The sequence below is a fragment of the Asparagus officinalis genome, chromosome 6 (assembly GCF_001876935.1).
Source record: "Asparagus officinalis chromosome 6, Aspof.V1, whole genome shotgun sequence".
NCBI classification, from domain to species: Eukaryota; Viridiplantae; Streptophyta; class Magnoliopsida; order Asparagales; family Asparagaceae; genus Asparagus; species Asparagus officinalis.
Genome location: NC_033799.1, coordinates 32,148,453 through 32,170,404, shown reverse-complemented (window position 1 = coordinate 32,170,404; position 21,952 = coordinate 32,148,453).

The following is a 21,952-nucleotide window of genomic DNA, read 5'->3' as shown; positions in this document are numbered from 1 at the left end:
TGCAAGCGGAGAAGTCCATTCACCCCAAGACTTTGTTGGCTGGTTACATTGAACTTTGGTTGAAGAAGTGTATGGTACCATATCAGACCTCGGACACCTTGCCGATAGAGGTGCTATTCCCAGTTGTCCAGCTTGCCTACGAAAGGAGCTTATCTCTTTTGCTAGTAATGGTTACCGACATCCATCATGGGCTTCATCAAGTGGTCACAGATTTTACCCAAACTGAGGAGACCCCATCCGAGAAGATCCATATGGTGAAGACAGAGCTCCTTTATACCTATCTGATAGGGTGGCTGGTTCTTCATCGCCCTGATCTGATGTCGCCTCCAACTAATGTAGATTTATCTACTCCTTTGCTACAATTACTAGAGGAGTGTAAATGGAAAGCTTGGGACCTCTCGGATGTTAGGAAGAGCTTACACATGCACAAGGGTGGGGTGATCAATCCATGCTTTCCTCGATTTGCTAGGAAATATGGTGGGTTGCTTGCCGATGTAGAAGCGCCCGGAACAAATCGGACTTCCCTTGATGTTGGCTGTTTCAGATGGCTCATAAACATAAGGCCAGACCACCTCATTTTTCGAGTGAAGGAACGCTGCTATTTAGAGCCTTATCTGTCGTGCTGGTTTGCCCGTCAATTTGGATACGATCAGTTATATGTTGGGAATCCAAACCAATGGTTCCATACTCGCGGCAGACTAGTGGACGGTGCTCGAGCTTGGCTGTGGAATGTGATGGGTTATACCGGTGCTAAGTTCAGTCTTCCGAATACTGACTGCCACTTAGAGCTCACATATTTATGTTGCAAATGGATTATAATAGCTAACGAGTCCATCCCTCTAAGACCAATTAAAGAGTTGATGGCTGAAGCTGCGTAACATATCGCTAAGAGGATGGTCCGAGAAAATCTACAGGAACGAAGGAAACGTGACAATAAGCTCGTTGGTCCCTCAGGCAAAGGCAAGCCGAAAATGGAGGAAGTAGAAGAGGAATCATTCGCTTCCGACGAAGAGACTTCCGAAGAGGATGAAGCCAATGCTGGTGGTGCTATGGAGGTCAACAGCGACTTCGAAGGACATGCAACAGGTTTGTCTGAGTCTTTTTATAAAGAGCTATGGGATCTATCGATCGCTGATCGAGCTCATCGACTTAAAGCTCGAAAGAAGTGGAAAATTTTGCCTACTTATAATAGAATGATGGTTAACTTTTAGATGTAGGTTTCGAGGGAGAAGAGGGGAGAAGTAGCCTTGTCACTCGTACTCGATCTCGGGCCACTACTCAAACTAGATCACAAGTTGAGTCACGTGCTACATCAACACAGGGCAGATCTGTGGATCTTAAAGAGGCCCGACCCGTGAAACGACTAAAGTTGACCATTAAGCGACACGCTAAAACCCAGGCTTCTCAAGCGGAGGTGGCTGGCGATGCGCCCATTGGTGGGGAAGGTAATATTTCGACTCTTGACATCTTTTTAGTCCTTTCATCTACCAAGCTTTAGACTTAGTGAATTTTATATTCTAGGAGATCATGAAGAAGATGCAATGATGTACAACCCTCATTCTCCTGACTTAGACTTTTTTGGAGGATCCAACTTTGTGCCACAGACAAATGAGGCTATAGCTGAGGATCTAACGGCTGTTGACGCAGGTGCAGCCACTGATAATTGCTTTAATATGTTTAAATCTTGGTTTTCATGTTAAATCTTAACCCAAGGTGTTAAAAGTTAGGTTTTTTGTTGTCAAAACTGAAACTCATACTAGATTTGAAGTTAATTATTGCTGTTTACATTAGTTTTATGATCATGATTAATATGGTTGCTTTTATTTCGTTTTTACCTTGTTAATTATGGTTAAATCATGTGCTAACCCTAATCTTGCTATTTAATTGAGTTTTACATGTAATAAAAGATGGCAAAACCCTAAGTTAGTGATACCTATGTGCTACAAACATGTTTAAATGTTTTCATATCTGTTTTAATTTAATTTAACATCATGCTTATGTTAATTATGTTGATAATTTATAGGTTAATTGAAGAAATTGATTAAACAAGATGTTAAACCCTAATTAGACTAAGTTAATTTTATGTTTTATGTTCAAGTTGGTCTCTGTTGAATACTTATCCTATTTCAACCTTGTTTAATACCTAATGATAAGTGCACGTTAACGGTAAGTGTTGTTCGTGCATGTAAAATTTATGTTTTATAGGGTAGTCGACTACTAAGCCTAGTAGTCGGCTACTCTGTCTCAGATTCATTACACAGAAACTTAATCATAGCATATTAGCTGACTAATATGCTTAGTAGTTAACTACTGATACTGATTCTTGTCTTCACAGAGTCTGGATAGACTCAGTGTAGTCGACTACTAAGATAGTTTTCCTGATTGTTGTTTAGTGCCGTTTCGAGATGCGATCACGGACGTTCGAGCAGCATGTTAACACATGTACAGTCATGAATATACACGAATAGTGTCATAGTATACATATGGGTACCCCAAGGGGGATTATGACAAGTATTGATACGTTTGAAGTTGAGATATAATATATACACACACGTTATACACATGTTTGGATATCATTGATGAGCTAAGTTCTGTATTACATGGGGTAGTACGTCAATATTCCATTTGTACAGGCCATTAAGTCGGGTTTTAGGATACTTTATCTAGCAGTCCGTCCTGCACTAGGGTACGATGAGGCTTGTGAGCCGTAGTTCCAGGATGCCTATTTGGTAGTCCATCCCGCACTCGTGTTACGTACAGAGATGCGATGAGACTAATGAGCCGTGTACACAGTTAGGATACCAACTTGGTAGTCCGTCCCGCATGATAATGTAATGAATCATAACTTGCAAGGATTTGCATTGTGACGATTGTTGATAGCCTGAGTCTTTGGTGGATGCCATTTATGAGCATGACTCATTGCTGAGATATATGACCGTGGTACTTTGCTCTTAAAAGTACGTGAGACTAATATGCTGATATTTATTTTATCTTCCAAGTGATAGTGGAAGATATTATAAATATGATATATTGATGTTTTTTACTTTCCCGTACTATTTTCTTTATTTCTTCGTTGGAATCAATGATTAGCGATTCACAATTTGCGACATATGGTGTATACATGAGAGTTTCCTTATTTGGATTTTTTCGCTCGACGTACCAGTCTCGTGTTATGGGTTTCTAATTGTTGATTTTATTTAGGTTGCTTATTCGTAGCTCGGTATTAATGTTTAGATATCTATAATTTAAGACATATGTTATATACATAAGGGTTTTCTTGTTTGGATTATTTTGCTCAACGTACTACATCTTGTGTTGTAGGTTTCTAATATTAATTCCACTTAGATACAGGGTAAATGATCTAGGTAGACTATACTTAATAGATAGAGACTCTATTTCATCTAGCATCCCTTCCCCTGAGGGCAGATGAAGGTGATCTTGCTGTAGCCCTCTGATGCTCTTCTTATTGTTCTTTTTATTTTAAATTTTCTTTCAGTCAGCTCAGAGTTCCGGAGAGCTGCAGGATGACGGAGTTCTAGCATAGTCGCTGTCGCACATTTTTGTAGTTAAGACTCCATTATAGTTTTATGTTCTCATTTAGATATTAGACTTTTGTTTTTATATTGTAAAGGCAGTGTGCCTTACTACGATTTTTAGTTAATTCATGTTGAGCCATTTTTATTATTCCAGATATCAAATGTATTTCAGTTGAGACATGATTTTTATTTATGAGATATCTCTTTCTATATCATGTCTATTGTTTATATTTTCTTATTTTGCCTGTTTTGTACCTACACTTATATTTAATTCCACTAGAAGATATTACTGTGATTAGTGAAATGTATTATTACACGGTGTGAGTGTATGGCAGGTTTGACATCTCTAGGTTCACTTTGGACTACAGCTATGTGTGAAAATAGGGGCGTCATAGTTGGTACCAGAGCTCTAGTTTCAGTATCCTTAAGATCATCCTGTGTCGAGTCATGAAGCTAGAATAGAGTTTTTTAGGGTTCATGTATAGTGTCCGCTAGAAATTCCTAGAATGAGTGAGGACGTTATATACGTATACCTGATTAGGGTTCATGTATAGTGTCCGCTAGAAATTCCTAGAATGAGTGAGGACGTTATATACGTATACCTGATAAATTATGAATTATTATTATTATTATGACTATCTTATTTCAATTGAAAAGAATTTGCATGAATGAATTACGATACGATTTTTTCTTATTGCTCTATGTTATATATGCTTTTGTTTTTGTCTGAGGTCTCATAACTATGTCTTATAAACTCTCTTCCTAGAAATTTATAGATGACCGGACAAGGACATGGACGGAGAATATCCCGTGCTGAGAGAGAGAGAGAGAGAGAGAGAGAGAGAGAGAGAGAGAGAGAGAGAGAGAGAGAGAGAGAGGGAAGAGGGATGAGCGGAGCCAGAGCCGTAGCAGGCTCCACCCGAGCAGCAGCAGGCTCCACCTGAGCCGCGGTAGGCTCCACAGTACCTCATAGACATCATGGTACCTATAGCAGCTAGGCTAACAGTGCTCGAGGAGAAAGTGGCGAATCATATGATGTCAGTCACACCGCCATCTAGAGTTCCACCGCCAGTGATTCCAGCCACTCCTATCACAAAGGAGTCCCTAGAGGTTACACCAGGACTCACCCCACCATCAGTTGCAGTTGCAGAGCAGGAGGCTTAGCTTCGCCTAGTCGAGAGGTATCAAAAGATGAGGGCACCGGAATTTTAGGGGTCATCAGATTCGCTTGTAGCCCACAAGTGGAAGAAGGACGTGAGTAATATCCTTGACCTACTTAACATCGATTCAGTACAGAAGTAGATGTTAACAACTTTCAGCCTAAAGGGTGATGCCGGAGGATGGTACATGCTTCAGTTCACCCCAGAGCACCGGATGATACTCCAATGGGAGGACTTCATTTATTTATTTGACGAACAGTACATCTCTTCTGCGGCACGGGCCGGGAAAGAGCTAGAGTTGTCCAGACTGGAGCAGGGAGATATGTATGTAGCAGATTACAAGAGCCGGTTTATGAGTCTACTTCGATTTACTGGCATGTGACAGTCAGGAGAGCACCAGGCTCAGATGTTTCTTATAGGTCTTCGTCCAAGCCTTCGACGCTACCTCGTGTTTAGGAGGTTCCGCTCAGTTAGAGAGGTAGATGATGCATCCATTTCCCAGGAGATAGAGACTACGATGTTCCAGAAGAACAAGGAGGTTAATGTTAAGTCAGGACAGCAGAATGACAAGGGAAAGGGCAAGAGACTTTTCGCCGGACCTGGAGGTCCCCAATAGCGGGGTAAGGACTTTCAGCACTAGCAGCAAGGTCAGTTTAAGAAGGGAGCACACCATGATCTGAGAGCACAGCAGCAACGCAGGATTCATGGTGCATGCTTTAACTACAACAAGATCAGTCATAAGGCTAGGGATTGTCGCAGCGCACCAGCAGGAGACCAGCCGGACAAAGGCTAGGGCCAACAGCAAGGACGAGGACACGATCAGCAGCAGAACCGTGGTCAGGATCAGTAGTCACAGGGCCACGATTATAACCAGCAACAGAGGATTGAGGCACCGCCAGTCGTTCCGAGGATCGATGGGCCAGCAGGCCAGATTCGTGCTATCCATGAGATTTTTGAGGGACAGATAGTCCCATATGTTCCACCGCCAGCAGTCCAGCTTGGTGGTGGCGCAATTTGATAAAATTGGGGTAGGGACGACTGTTGAGTCTCTTGAACTTGAGTTTTATCAAGCTAAGTATGAAGAGTACTTATCTTTGGCTTCTTCTAGAGGCAAGACGTCACGCAAATAGCGCAAGGTTGTACATGTGACTCAGTCCTAATTATCTAAGGCTAATGAGCCTGAAAGCTCTACCCGAGCAATCAATGGGGGTTCTAATTCCCCAAGCCAATTGAGGCCGATCAAAAGGATAAGATTGCAAGCCAAGGGGTTGCTCGATGGGTTGTCAAGCAACCCACACAAGCTCCTATTCCCGAGGAGACAACAATTCGTCTCGGCACGGATCACTCCTTCACCATCGACGTGAACACTCCTCTCTCAAAGAGGTACAAGCAACGATGATGAAAAGCTCTCGCTCTCCACAAGGCACATTCCCTCATCTCCTATGATGGCTTGAATTACTATTTAGGTCTGAAAAGAGCTAACAATGAACACAAAGTTCTCAGTTCTGGCGAAGTACACCAAGTTTCCAAAACTGGTGAACTCAGTGGTTTAGGCGAACTTCGCTTTACTGGTGAAGTTCTCAAACCTGGCGAACTACCCAAATCTGGCGAACCTAACAATTTAGGCAGTCTTCACTTTCAAGTTCCCAATAATGGCAAACTTCGCAAATCTGGCGAAGTAAGCACATCAGGAAAACTTCGTATTACAGGTGAAGGTCATTATGCAGGCGAACCTCACCAGGCTCACCTGACTACGCAACCTCGGATGCAAGAAATCTGTCGCCAGCAAGGCAAGGCAACAGTTCGCCAGACAGGTGAAACTTGCCTGAATGAATGAGTGGCTGAGCCTCACCAACAGACGCAAGCTCGCCCAACATGCACACTTCACCAAGTTCACCAAATAGGTGAACCTCACCTGAAAGAACAACAGGCTAAACCTCTCCAGGCTCTCCTGACTACTCAACTCTGCTGCAAGCTGAGCCTCGCTAGAAAGGTAAAGCGATAGTTTGCCAAACATGCAAACCTCGCCCGCAAGCTCAAACAGGCGAACCACACTAACAAACTCGAGTTCGCCAAATAGACAAACTTCACCAGACAACAAAGTTCACCTGAACAAAATAACTTTGCCTGATAATGAAGTTCGCCAAAACAACCGAGCTTCGCCTGATAATGAAGTTTGCCTGAAAAGACGAACTTCGCCAGATCAAGCAGGTTTGCCCGCCTAGGAAACTTCACCTACATATGCAAGTTCACTAGAATCTAGTACTTGGTCCTTCTGACGCTGGGGGTTGTACGCATCGACCCACTTTGGATTTCAGAGAACACCTGACGCACAAACGCACACCTCGATGCTACTGTGAGAAGCTCATCACGACAGTGCTTGCTGGATGTCGGTGTAGTGCAACCTCAAGACATCCTCATCAAAGATGCAATCGCATGAGAAAACAAGCTCTTGATGACTTGGATCTCCCAACTACAATTGTCAACATGACAGGGAAGTCCAAGGCGAAGAATTCATACTCTTCTGACGCTGAATTTTTGCCGGGATTGAAAATCCCCTCCATTGAGTCCGATGGTGTCTTCCAGCATACCCAGACCAAAAAGGGGGTCATCATACCACTTGACTACAAGCGATTAGTCTCTATTTCAGATGACGAGGATGATGATTGCTCGGCGGTAGCAACGTCTCAGACCTCAAGCTTAATGCAAAGCGGGCGTACAAAGGTGCACATGACTGAAATCTCTGATGATATAGCCAGAATACTAAACGAGCACCAAGCTGCAATTGACATGCAGCAAGGCACAATCAACGCCATGAAGGAGATGTTAGCAAAACTCCTAAACAAGAAGAAGAAAAAGAGGACATCGCGGGCTTCCCCGAAATCCTCAATCAAGAGCAAAGAACGAGAACCTACTCCTCCACAAACAATAGAAGGAGAAGGGAATCTAGAGTCACCCTCTGATTCATCATCTAAACCTTCAGAAGGGACATTGTATTCTGGTAACAATCTACAAGATAAGAGGCTTGACGAGTTCCAAAGCCAACTCGACGCCTTAAAACTCTAGAAAAATATAAACAAGCTAGGGGTCATCAGACCATATCCGGTCGAATGGGACTCTGTCCCCTATCCTCCAAAGTTTAAGCCACTCGACCTCCTCTAGTTCGATGGCAAATGTTCTTCTACCCAACATGTTTACTATTTCCAGGCGCAAACTGGACACATAGTGGGGAATGATCTCATTATGACTCTATTGTTCATTAGAACCCTCAAAGGAGTCTCTTTTGAATGGTTCCACAAGCTGGAACCAGGCTCTATTAAATCTTGGGGTGACATGGAAAGACTCTTCATGACCACATTCTCCGACGATGACACAGAGGTATCTATGGTCACCCTGCTAGCTAAAAAGCAAAAGAAGACAGAGTCTGTCAGTAACTTTGTCAAGAGATTTAGAAATCGATCGCTGCATTGCTGTGATCAAATCCCTAAAAATACATTGATCGAGATGTGTCGCAGTAATCTCTCAATCCATATTTTATCCAACATTGGAACGGTAGAGACCCAAACTTGGAAAGAGCTTGTTCACTAATGTGAACAGGTAGAAAACATGCTCAAGCAGATAGATGGCGCAGAGCCATATGAATCCTAAAGAGGGGGTAACCAGAGCGACTTCACCTCTCAGAAACAATCAAAGGGGAAGGATGTTTTGGTGGTAGCGGCCACTTCCTCCCCTAAATCTTCTTCGAAGCAGAAGAGCAATTCTTCGAATAACTGCTTCCAGTAGAAGTACGACTTTAATGATGACTAAGTCATCCCAATCCTCAAGTCCTTAATCAAGGCGAGTGTAGGCATCGAAAATTGCCTATAGGTCTCCACGAACAGCTCAGTATTAAGGAATGACGATGAACGTCACTATCCGGTTCACAGGAGTTCGATTGATGTCGATGAACGCTTGAAGTAAATCGACGAACTACGTGAACTAACGAAGGTACGGGCTAATCGGGAGCCCCGCGGTGTTTACAAAAGGAACAATACCCTTCGTGCCTCATTCATTCTACAGATGATCCAACCATCGGAGCTTATAGAACACCTCGTCGGCTTTCCAATGTACTTCGAATCACTCAAATCCGAGTTCGGACGAAGGAATTACGGCGGAAACCGTCAAAAACACCAAAAGGAGTGTCTCGGACCAACGAGACACCCTTCAGTGTCTCGGCTAAGGCCGAGACACCCTTGGGTGTCTCGGATCAATGGGAGACACCCTAGGGTGTCTCCGAATAAGTGGAGACACCCTGGGGTGTCTCCAAGGCAGATTTGGGCTTTTAAGCATTTTTAACTGCTCCGTTATCCCCTCAAGCCTATAAATAAGACACCCCAAGGGTGTCTCGGTTTGGCCAAGACACCCCAAGGGTGTCTCGGCCAGGCCAAGACACCCCTAGGGTGTCTCAGCGCGGATTTGGGCCCTTTAAGTGGTTTTAACCGCTCCGCAACCCCTGATGCCTATAAATACAAGCCTTAGGCCTCATTTTTTCAGATCTGGAGTTTTGGAGAATTGGCGAAGCCCTGCCGGAGTGAAGAGTGATCGAGCACTTCAACGCAAGAGAGTTTCTTCGTCAGATCTACATCACCCGTACCCGATCCTTAGTATTATCCCGTTGTGGTAATACTAAGAAGAGCAAATATCTTGCTTTTATCGAGATAGGCGCTTCAAGTTTCTAGATCTCCTCGCGGATCGACGAAGCTCTGGATCAGATCTGATTGCCAGGTAGTCCACGGATATCGACGTCCCCGTCACAGGCTAAAGACCCACGCAAGCAAGAGACGACGAACGGATCTTGTGTTTATTTTTCAAGAAAGTTGTAATTTTTATTTCTTTGTTGTTTGAATTCATTTGTAACGTTTGAAGTTTTAATGAAATCAATGATGAAGGCAACTTTCGATGAAAACAAGCTGGCGACCACAGTGGGAGCCAACGGCCTCGCTGCCGAGGCCGTCGTGACGCAACCGGCCTTCAAGATCCGGGTGAACGAAGAGATCGAATACGAGTTCGATCAACAGAAGTTTGAAGAGTACCTCTCTTCCTCCTCCTCCAGATCTGCCTCTCCAAACAGGCGTAGGAAGACTTCCTCTTCCAAGAGTGCTCACGGGCCCTCAAGATCGAAGATCCAAGATCCCCTCGCCGCTATTGCACCTACTCCCCGCGACGCCCCAATGGCGTCTAACGTGGTCGAAGCTGCAGATCCAGATCTCCCTTCCACCGCGAAGTCAACTGCTGAAGGTGTTCCAACCTTGTCGAAGAGGGCGCACCAAAGACGGCGTCAACGCCTTGCGCGACAGTTGGCCAAGGCCGCAGAATTGATGGACGGGATCCGCTACAATGAGGATCTAAAGTCCAGACAGCGTCAGGTGCAACAACGGCGAACAACCAACTCCTCCTCCAAGACAGAAACGAACGAATGGGTTCGTGTCACGAGGACTCGCTCAACCCTCGAAGAGCGAATCAAGAAACGCCACGCACTGCTTGCGCACGCCCGAATCCTTCTGCAGAAAGTGGAAGAGATGCAGAAAGAAGAGACGGTCAAGAAGCCGTCAAAACACAAGTCGGATATGGGTGCAAGGCAAAATCGGCGCCAGAGGCAAAAGTGGACGGAGTTGCCGTCCAACCTTCATCAAATCCAAGATCCTGTTTCCTTGCCCCCGCACCTCCGGCGGAGCCAGGTAAGAACGTGGGTCTTTCTAGCATCCAAGGTTCCTTTTGAAAGCGTCGTCTCGCGTCCTTTACCCGGAAAACCGAGATAAAGCACCTGTCAAGGAGCGATTGGGATCGTTGAAAGGTCCCCAAACAACAAACCACAGACGGGGCTCGTGCTAATCCCCCCAAGAAAGATAAAAAGGGAAAGCCCCTGTTACCGACCGCATTGGATTGCGGGTCGAAGTTCAAGAGCCCGTTAAATTTTCACGCTCGTAAAAGCGTAGACTTGACGACGCGACTTTTGAAAACGCTAATAAAGCGTCGTATCCCAGAGGAAGCACCTTCGTCTGAATGATGATGGTGTATAGCTGGGAAGTCATGCTAACACTCTATGAGTTACTCAGTTATCAAACTGACGAGTTGTACCATAGAGCTGGGGGTATGAATAAGTTCGGGAAGAGAGACACCAGAGACACGGATGTGTAGACCTAGAGGGGGGTGATTTAGGGTCTTAGTGCTAATCTAATCCGATTAAATGCTAATTAAAACTAATAATAAATATATTCTTGCAAGATAGATATACAAAGAGTTTATGTGCAAGAATATGCAATATAAACAAATGAGATATATCCTATATGATGAATTATATATATATGCAAGGATATATAAACTAACACAACGGGTAAACAATATGAACTAGATAGTGCGATCATATAAATAATGAGACAATGGCCGAAATGAGCAATGAGCATTAAATAAGGAATAAACGCCAAAGCACATTCAAACACACAATATGATCACGGAGTTCGGACCTTCCGTCCTACGTTCTCCGCTCCCACACTCCCGGGGAGAAATCCACTATCACAACCGGGTTTTCTACGCTCACCCGAATAACGTTTACACCTCACAGTGTCGGTTTTCAACGCTCACCGAACAAAGTCACTCCTCACACTCGGTTTTCTAGTTCACCGAAAACTTCACAACACACTCGGTTTCTAGCTCACCGAAAACCTTACACCACTCATAATGTAACAAATATAAATTTGTTACTCTACAGTAGATGAGAACTCAATTAAGCACAAACTCAATGTTACAATCTCTCAAACCCTTAATATACTATGTATGCAAATACAATAAGCTCAAGTGGCTGTGTGTGTAACAATGAGATAATATAATCAAAATCTAACTCATATTAAAACTAGCTTTAAAGAATGATAATCAAATAACTAAGCAAATGTAAAGCTAGATAGAGTTTAGAAAACTTCCTCCAATAGATGACAAGATGAGAGATGGAGATTAGAGGCCCAAACAAGAAGATGATCTTCTCCACTTGTGAAAATAATCTCTACCAAAACAAACACAAAACACCTAAACAACGACTTTTTACTTTTATTTTTTTATTTTTTCTGTGCTCATCTGTTGATTTCTTTGTATCTTGTTTTATTATTCTTTAAACTCTTTAAACTTGTTAAAACATTTCTTGATGCCCTTAGAACGTATGAGGGCAGAGTATATATAGGCATGATGAAAAAAGCCCAAAAAACCCAAATAACAATGCAAAAAGACAAAATAACGGAATATATATAAATCTGGAAAATATAGCCGTTAGCTACAGTAACAACAAGTCCAGAGGACATTTCGGTCGACCGGTCCGGTCGACCGGGTACCTGTAGCACGTGCCGGCAGCTATTTTGTAAAATCAATTTAAAATAGTAAATGAACCCAAAAATTATGAAATTTTGTGGAATAGCTTCTAGACATGTAGAATAACATGTCAGATAAAGAATTTCTGAAAAACCTTCATTTCCAGCTGACGAGAAATAAATATTTTGCAACACAAATTACAGTTTCTGAAAACTGCTTAACATATATGATTTTGTAAAATCAATTAGGCACAGTAAATCAACTCTAAAAATAGTAAAATTTTGTGGGACGTTTTTAAACATGTAGATAAATATGTCAGAGAAAGAATTTTTCAAATATCACTTCCCATTTGCGAAAAATCATTAGTTTTGTAAAACATGCACGAACATGTGCACGAATGAAAAACATGATTTTGTAAATTCTATTAAACATAACAAATCAATTCCAAACTTGATGAAACTTTGCTACATGTTTGAAAATGATATTTTGAACATGTTACAAAAGGAATTTTCCAATTTGCATTTCCCAATTGTGAAATCTCATTATTTTGCAAAAGTGTTCAAAACATGAAAAAAGTGATATACATAAAGTTTGATGTTTTGACATAAACAATGTTTTGAAACTTTGCACAATGATTATATGATGATTGTTAAGTCTATAAACTGAGAATAAAACCAATAAATGTGTGTGTATAGATATTGAGCTTAGAGTATATAACACACATAATATAAAATCTAAAACTACATTACCCAAGCAATCTTGATCTTCAATTAAGCTTGACTTGGTACACTTGCGGATGAAGCTTGAACTTGATCTTTAACTTGAATTGTATAGGCTTCAACCCGACATTCCGCCAACCTCCTTTGGATATGATCGTTGAAGCTCTATTCCATCCATCCTCCAACTACGTTGTTTGTCTACAATAAATACGAAAACACAAATACTAGACAAACAACATTAGTGGTAAATTTTTTGTTAAACATCATCAAAACAAGATTCAACACCAGTGGGTCCAGACCCTTGGGAAAGATTCGAATAAAGTGTCAGATCGGAGACTTGAAGTTAGAAGTTACCTGCTACGTAATTGACGCGGAAACATCCTATAATTTACTGTTAGGTCGACCTTGGATCCACGACAATCTAATAGTCCCGTCAACTCTTCACCAGTGCCTCAAGTATGTGGACACAAATAATGAAGTCAAGACAGTGGTCGCGGATAAGCAACCGTTTAAGGGATTTGAGAACTATTTCACTGATTCCTTTCTATACGGCGCCGAATCCGATACTGAACCATCGGCCCAAGGAACGGACAACGGGGATGAAGCTGACACCGAAGCTGGGTTTGATTATGATGGTGGTTTTGTACTTAATGACATTGTACCCATTGTAATCAATCTTGACGATGATGAATCATCGGAAAGTAGTTGTAATTGGCAACTTGCCGAAGAACTATCAATAAATGATGATTTAGAGTACTCGATGTGTCTTGATAATGTCACTAAAGAATTGTATGATAACCCTGAATTGTATATGCCACTTCAATCATTTTGCATGACGAAAAAACAGGTACAAGATCCATACGGAGCAACGCTTATCATCCCCGCGGGAACATGGGGTAAAGGAAGTCGTCTACGGTAAAGGAAGAAAATCTCCGATACCCGACCACTTCTTGGAAGAGGAAGACGATGAAGATAAACCTGCTCCTCATCTATTTAGATATAACGCAAAAGCGCGCGATCTAATGGAGAAGTACTGGTATGACTTCACACTCGGAGAGGGTCTTTGCTTTGGTCGAGGTCCTCGAGCTCCACCTCGAATGGCCTATGTACCAAAAGGAAAACCCGATGACTATTATCACCACAAAAGAGGTCTAGGTTATGTCTCCTCATCCGACAACGAGTGTTGTTGGCAGGTCATCGATCAAATTGCTAACAAAGCTAGAAACGGGTATTCTTCTGACTCTTCGGCTTGGGATTCCTATACTAGTCTTGGTGAAATGTTCAAAAAGCTAATGTCAAATATGGCTACGGTCGACCCTGCGACAATAGAAGAAGACGATCAGATGCCGACTTGGGAGGACCCTTGGGTTCATCACCTAAACATGCAGTATGGTGATAGGTTCGAACAAAGAGAACCCCCTACCGAAGATCAAGTACTCCAGGTGAATATGGGTAGCGAAGATAACCCGAAGCCTATATTCATTAGCGACAGCCTCCCGCCTGAAGAGAAAGAGGAGTTAATCTCTCTTATTAGGGAATACATCGATGTGTTTGCCTGGAATTATGAAGATATGCCAGGGCTCGATCCGAACGTGGCGGTACATCGTCTTAATATTAAACCGGATGTCAAACCTGTCAAACAACAACAAAGACGGTTTCGTCCGCAAATGATGGAAGCAATCGAGGCCGAAGTTAAGAAGCTTATTGACTCGGGCTTCGTTCGGGAAGAGCAGCATCCGGAGTGGCTTGCCAATATCGTCCCGGTCCTTAAGAAGAACGGGAAGGTCAGGGTGTGTATCGACTTTAGAGACCTCAACGCTGCCTGTCCAAAAGATGATTTCCTCCTTCCCATCACATATGTCATCATCGACAATACGTGCGGATTCGAGAGGATGTTTTTTATGGATGGTTTCTCTGGTTATAATCAAATAAAGATGCATTCATATGACGAAAAGCATACCGCGTTTAGAACACCCCTTGGCGTTTTCTGCTACACGGTCATGCCCTTCGGTTTAAAGAATGCAGGTGCCACGTACCAAAGAGCCATGTCGAAGATTTTTCAGGAGCATCTTCGGAAGACTGTCGAGTGCTACATGGATGATTTGGTTGTGAAAAGTCGCGATAAGAAGGATCACATTAAAGACTTGAAGACCATGTTCGACTTGATGCGAGCCTATCAATTGAAGATGAATCCTACCAAGTCTTTCCTCGGAATGTCCAGTGGTAAATTCCTGGGATTTGTCATCACCACCAAAGGTATTCATATCAACCCTGATAAGGTAAAGGCAATTAATGAATTGCAACCTCCAAGAAATCTCAAGGAGCTCAGAGGATTGCAAGGGCGGTTAGCTTATATCCGTCGGTTCATCTCGAACCTCTCAGGGAAATGCCAACCGTTTTCCAAGCTCACAAAGAAGGGAGTATCTTTCGTATGGGATGACGCTTGTCAAAAGGCATTCGAGAGTATTAAAGAATATCTCTTAAAACCTCCTGTACTCATCGTACCGAAATCAGGCAAACCGTTCTTGATTTATGTCAAGGCGACGAGCCACTCATTAAGTGCATTACTTGCACAAGATGACGATAACGGTCATGAGCAGGCTGTTTATTATTTAAGCCGAACCATGGTAGGCGCTGAATCTCGATATCCTATGATTGAGAGAGAATGCCTCACCTTGATGTTCGCTATTCAGAATATGCGGCATTACCTGGTTGGACAGACCATTTATGTCATCTCTAAAATTAACCCGGTCCGAGTATTCATGACTCAACCAGCTTCCATGAATTGGCGATTAGCAAAATGGGCCTTACTCTTGTCCCAATACGAATTGTATTTTAAACAACAGAAGTCAGTAAAAGGACAGGCCATCTGTGATCTCCTAGCAGACAACCCAACTACGGATACTGCCGAGATATATGACGACCTACCTGATGAGACTCACGAAGTCAACACAACTTCACACCAACAAGTATGGTGTTTGTACTTCGACGGCGCTTCACGAGCAACTAATGTAGCAAGTGCTCCTGGAAGTTCTAAGATTTCTTCCGGAGTTGGAGTTGCCTTAGTTTCCCCAGGAAAACACGTGATGCCTCGAGCTTACTCGTTGACCGAACCGTGCTCAAATAATGTAGCCGAATATAACGCATTACTCATAGGACTCAGTTTCGCCAAAGAACTGGGGGTTGAGTATCTCGAAGCCTTCGGTGATTCTCAACTGATAGTTAAACAAGTTCAGGGAGAGTACGAAGTCCGAAGTCAGGATTTAATACCATACCATAAGATGGCAGTGGAGATGGCAGAATCATTCGAAGGATTCTTTATCAAACATATTCCACGGTTACAGAACACTTACGTAGATGCGTTAGGGAAGACGTAAAGGAAAGAGAGTCAATCCGACGAAGGGCACCAAGATTCTACTATAACACGGAGAATCGAACGTTATACCGCAGGGGGTACGATGGTTTGCTATTGCGTTGCTTATCGACTAAAGAGGCTGAAGAAGTCCTTAGGGAGGCACATGAAGGAGAGGGTGGCGCACACCAACCTGGCCCCAAGCTTTATGATCGCATCAGAAGAATGGGGTATTTTTGGCCTTTCATGATGAGTGATGCAGTCGCATATGCCCGAAAGTGTCAGGCGTGTCAAGTACATGCGAATTATATGCATCAACCTCTGGAGCATTTGCATCCTTTGGTTACGTCATGGCCGTTCGAGACCTGAGGAATGGATATTATTGGTCCTATAAATCCCCCGTCAGTCAAAGGTGATCGGTTCATCCTGGCAATTACCGATTACTTCTCCAAATGGGCCGAAGCAGTTCCACTCAGAGAAGTTAAAACAAGCAACGTCATAGCATTCATCAAGCACCATATCATCTACCGGCATGGTATCCCAAGATGAATCATACATGACAACGGTCCTCAATTCGTCAGCAACGCCTTCATCAGGTTTTGTGAAAAATTCAAAATTCAGGACATCTCTTCGACGACTTACAATCCCACAGCGAATGGATTGGCCGAAGCCTTCAATAAGACCATCATAAAGCTTTTGTCGAAACTCGTGAAAACTAGTAAACAAGACTGGGATGACAAGCTTGGCGCGGCTCTATGGGCCTATCGTACCACGGTGCGCACACCGACGGGAGTGACCCCATATTCGCTAGTATACGGATGTGAAGCCGTTCTTCCGTTAGAGATTCAGATCCCGTCACTTCGAATCGCCCTTGCGACTCAAATGACGACCGAAGAACAGCATCAGAAGCACCTTGAAGAACTTGAAAGACTAGACGAGAATTCTACCAAGCCAGAATCTCTCGAGCTTTCGACAAAAAGGTTCGACAACGGAGCTTCAAAGAAGGGGATTTGGTTTTAGCTGAGAGGCGGTCTATGATTCTTAACTCCAAGAAGAAGGGCCAATTTGAACCCAAATGGGAGGGACCATTCGTAGTAGAAACAGTCTATTCGAGTGGCGCATATCGCTTATTCACCAAGGACGGCGACCGGCTTATGATGCCGATAAATGGCAAGTTCCTGAAAAAATACTATCCTTAGTATCTTCAGGATAATCAATGTATCGGGAAGTTCCCAGAAGAACATCATATGTGGTATTCTTAGGGATAACCCAATCGTTGTAAAAGTGATAAATAAGAAATTCCCGTTCAAATAAATTCCCTAACTCTTATGAGTTATTTTTGTGAGATGAGATCCGATCCTCTGATAGGCTAATTTTTCCTCACCAAACCATCTGCTGATGAAACTAATCGACGGTGGATTCACTAAAATTTCTACTCGCCAGTCATTGGCAATTCTCAGACTCAATATGTTAGGTCCTAATCACTTAGCATTAAAGTCCCCCCTGTGAGTGATAGTACGAGTTGGCATTTTCATTGCTATCTGTATTTCACTCTCTTTGCTTTCAGGTCAAACCTATAAAAGTTAGGGCCAAAGCCAAATTCCTCTCTCGATTCCTTCCATGAACGAGAGGTCCACTTTCAATTTGAACAATCAAACCTATAAAAGAACAGTCAAACCTATAAAAGTTAGGATTGTTCCCGATCTCACTTAGTCAAACCTACAAATAGTTAGGACTAAGACCGAGTCGTTCCTTTTCGATAAACGAAAATCCACCTTTGTTCCTTTTTCCACCAAACCTATAAAAGTTAGGGTGAATTTGGGCGTTCTCCTCAATGAATGAGGGATTCTTTTGATTCAAATGACCAATCCTATAAAAGTTAGGGCCGTTCGAACCTTTCCGATTCTCAGAGTGGAGATCCCACTCTTAGTTTCATCCTGCCGGATTCTGGGGGTGGAGATCCCACCTCGAGTTTCCTTTCCAGCTGAAGATAGAATATAAAATTCTTCCTCTTCAGCACCGGGAAATAGAATATAAAATTCTTCCTCTCCCGTTTCTCAGTCTGTCTTTGCTCTTAGAAAAGACACAATTCTCAACTTCCAATCCGGGCACTTGGTGCACGGGGAATTTTATCTCGACTCCTAAATAGAGATAAGCCTACGCCTAACACGCCAAACCTATAAAAGTTAGGGTCGAAATCGGGCTTTCTTCTCAATGAATGAGGGATTCTTTTGATTCAAATGACCAATCCTATAAAAGTTAGGGCCGTTTGAACCTTTCTGATTCTCGGAGTGGAGATCCCACTCTTAGTTTCATCTTTTCGGAGTCTGGGGGTGGAGATCCCACCTTGAGTTTCCTTTCTGACTGTAGATAGAATATAAAATTCTTCCTCTTCAGTATTGGGAGATAGAATATAAAATTCTTCCTCTCCTATTTTCCAGTCTGTCTTTGTTCTTAGAAAAGACACAATTCTCAACTTCCAATCCGCGCACTTGGTCCACGGGGAATTTTATCTCAACTCCTAAATAGAGATAAGTCTACGCCTAACACGCGTTGCCGGTTTAGTCTTTCACCGATTGAAAAAGACACCAAGGTCTAAACTTGGGGAATTTTATCCCGAAGCCTAAGTAGGGATGAGTCAACACCTAACACGTGTTGCCGGGTAGCCTATTCCCGTAACAAGGGCGAAGCCTATGTATTCGAAATCATAGCACAAAGTCTCAGAGAATTCACTCTCTTAGCACAATGTTACATGCGGAACGGATTCAGACAATCTGCATTCTAGCCCGATTTCAAACGGTAATCGGTAAAGGCATATCAAACCCGTTGAAGGCTGGGGGTTTGCCAAAAAATCCTAAAGTCTATGTCTAACACACATTGCCGGTTTAGTCTTTCGCCGATTGAAAAAGACACCAGGGTCTAAACCTGGGGAATTTTATCCCGAAACCTAAGAAGGGATAAGTCATCGCCTAATACGCGGTGCATGGTACCTTTTCCCTATAAGAAATGGTTAAGTCTATGTATTCAAAATAATAGCATCAAGTCTAAGAAAAGCGATTTGCTTAGCACAGCGTTACATGCGGAACGGATTCAGACAATCCGCATGCTAGCCCGATTTCAAACGGTAATCGGTAAAGGCACATCAAACCCGTTGATAGCTGGGGGTTTGCCAAAAATCCTGTAAATCTTATCATCGCTGAGTTCAAAATAAATAAAGAAATACCATAAAGGAATCAAATGCAGAGTCTCTATTAATAGATCAAGTCAAAAAAATACAATAAAAAGCTCGTTAGCCCGAAGGCAACTGACGGCTAAGAACACGGAACTCTAAACTAGAAAGTCTGTCTACATAGATCTGCTCAAGTTCTGCCTGCAGACTAGCTCGGACAAAGTCTTCGGAACTGCTTAAGATCTTCGCGGCTTCATTCTTCAGCTTCACCAATCTCTCCTGTGTAGATCCCAGCTTCTCGAGCGTCTGTTCACGAGAACGCTCTAATCCAGCCAGGTCTTCTGCAATAAGAGTAACGGACTCCTCGGCGTGCCTCAAGGCCTCCTTCAATCTAGCCACTTCCTCACGGCCGGAATCCAAAGAGCTGAGTAACTCGGCTCTACCTGTATCCTTCCTCGCCACGGTAGCCATCAGCTGCGCAACTGAATGCTCATGTGACTGAAGCTCACTGCCGATGGAAGATCTCAGGTCGCGCCACTGTGCCAGCCTATGCTCCATCTGAGAGGACACGAAGGAAGAAGCTCCATTAGCCTTCAATTCCTTCAACTCTCGGATCTCCGACTCCAGAGCAGTAAAATCGGCAATGAAGGAATCAGCCAACTCCGGATATCCTTCTTCTCTAAACATCATCATGTGACGAGAAAAGGAACGCCTGAACTGATCAAAACAATATCCTCGATGAAGCAGTTTCTCGATCATGCCGTTAAAAAAGGCGGTAAAAAAGCCGAGGTCTGTACGGAAAATGTCTCTGTCAGGATCGGTATCGGCCAAGAGGGCACGAACATGCTCATATAGAGATGATCGAGATCCTACAAGAAACAGTGTGGAAAGCTAAGAGATTATCGAATACGATAAGAAAATTTAAAGGCAAATTCCGAGCATACCAACGTCAACGGAGGTCCCCTCGGACTGAGGTCTGACAGGCTCCGAGATAACGGCAGGAGTAGTCATGGAAGGTATATCAACACCTGTAGGCAGATCAGTCCCAGAAACTGTAGTGGCATCAGGCCCAACGGCTGATCCTATAGTTACACTTCTTTATTAGTCAAAATGGAAGTTTAGATAAGATCATTTGCATACCTGCAAGTCCATCGTCCTCAGGTACACGGGGAATGCCAGGAGTCATAAGAGTATCGGTCCCAGTAACCGGTCCTATGATTACACCCATCTATTAGTCAAAAAAAAAATCAGACAAATGAAAAGGAGTATGACGCCCTAGATCGTATGCATACCGGCGGGTTCGTCACTCCGAGGTAAACTGGATATGCCGGGCATCATTACTGAATCAGTCCTTGTGGCTGGTACTGTAATATTAATCCTTCGTTAGTCAGACAAAAAAAATCAGACAAAATGAAGGGAATCAGATATATACCTGTGAATGTATCACCCTCAAAGGGTGGTCCCACAGTTCCTTGGGTAGCCTGTTCGGCCAGCATGTCGGCCAATAATCTAATATCGGGTCCCGAGAAATTTGATGCAGAGACATACTCCTGTTTCTCGAGACCTACATCATGAAAAGCCTCATCCTCAACGAGCTTCTCTGATACGACATCTACAGAATAATTAAGTGTTGGATATATATACAAGATGATGGAGAAAGAAAAAAAAAGCTCAGAAATACCTGCTGCAGGAACAGAGGATTCTTTTTCTCTAATATCCACACTTGGATTCTTCAAGTAATCTGAAAGAAAGCGAAGCACGAAAAATAATGAATCATGAATTCCCTAACTCTTCTAAATATTGCTCGAGGAGGGTATCATCGGATGTAGGTATACCCGAACATGGAATGGTGGGTTCAACACTATTCATCTGCTCAGTATCAACGTCCATGGAATCGTTACGAATGGCGTCGCACATCTGCTGCATGAAGCTATCCATATTATCAGAACCAGAGAATACAGGATCCGGTGGAAGCTCACCCTCGTCATAGTACCCTGGAACATAAAACATGATTACGAATCCCAGAAGGTAAACCGTCTTAAAGCAAGAAAGACTATAAAATATTACCTTCCTCTCCGTCGATGAAGTCTCCTAAATCCACTCCATAGGAGCGCTGACCAACGTATGGTTTATGAGCGGTCTTCTTCTTTTTCGGAATCCCACCCTTCATAGAACCAACAAGTCGTTCACGCGCGGCTTTGCCATGCGTCTCAACCTGTGTAGGAGCTTTGCCGCTAGGCCTGGGTCTCGCATAACGAGCAGCGAGCGACTCGTGCTCATCGACTGTCCTACCTGAGGTGATAAGAGTCATTTCGTTAGGACGAGTGAATAAGACCTTTTGTTGATACCAATTGAAATTGAGAAAGAAGGTTAAAGAGCATGACAAACCTGCATCAAGTTTTTCTTGGTCAGTATCTATATCCACATACTCCTCCTCAGAAGTCTCGTCTTCATCGTTAGTAGGGAGGAGCTCTTCATCATCTTCCATCCTGTCTCTGCTTAAGAGAGAAGGTTTGGCAGGCTTCTTCCCCTGTTTCCTAGCAAGCTCAGCCTTACGAGCAGCCATCATAGTGACTTGAACCAAGTGCTCAGACTGTAACTCTAAAAGACTACTCACACCTATGGACTCATTGGCAGAAAGAAACCACTTGCAACTGAGGAAAGTGATCAACGGCTTGCGT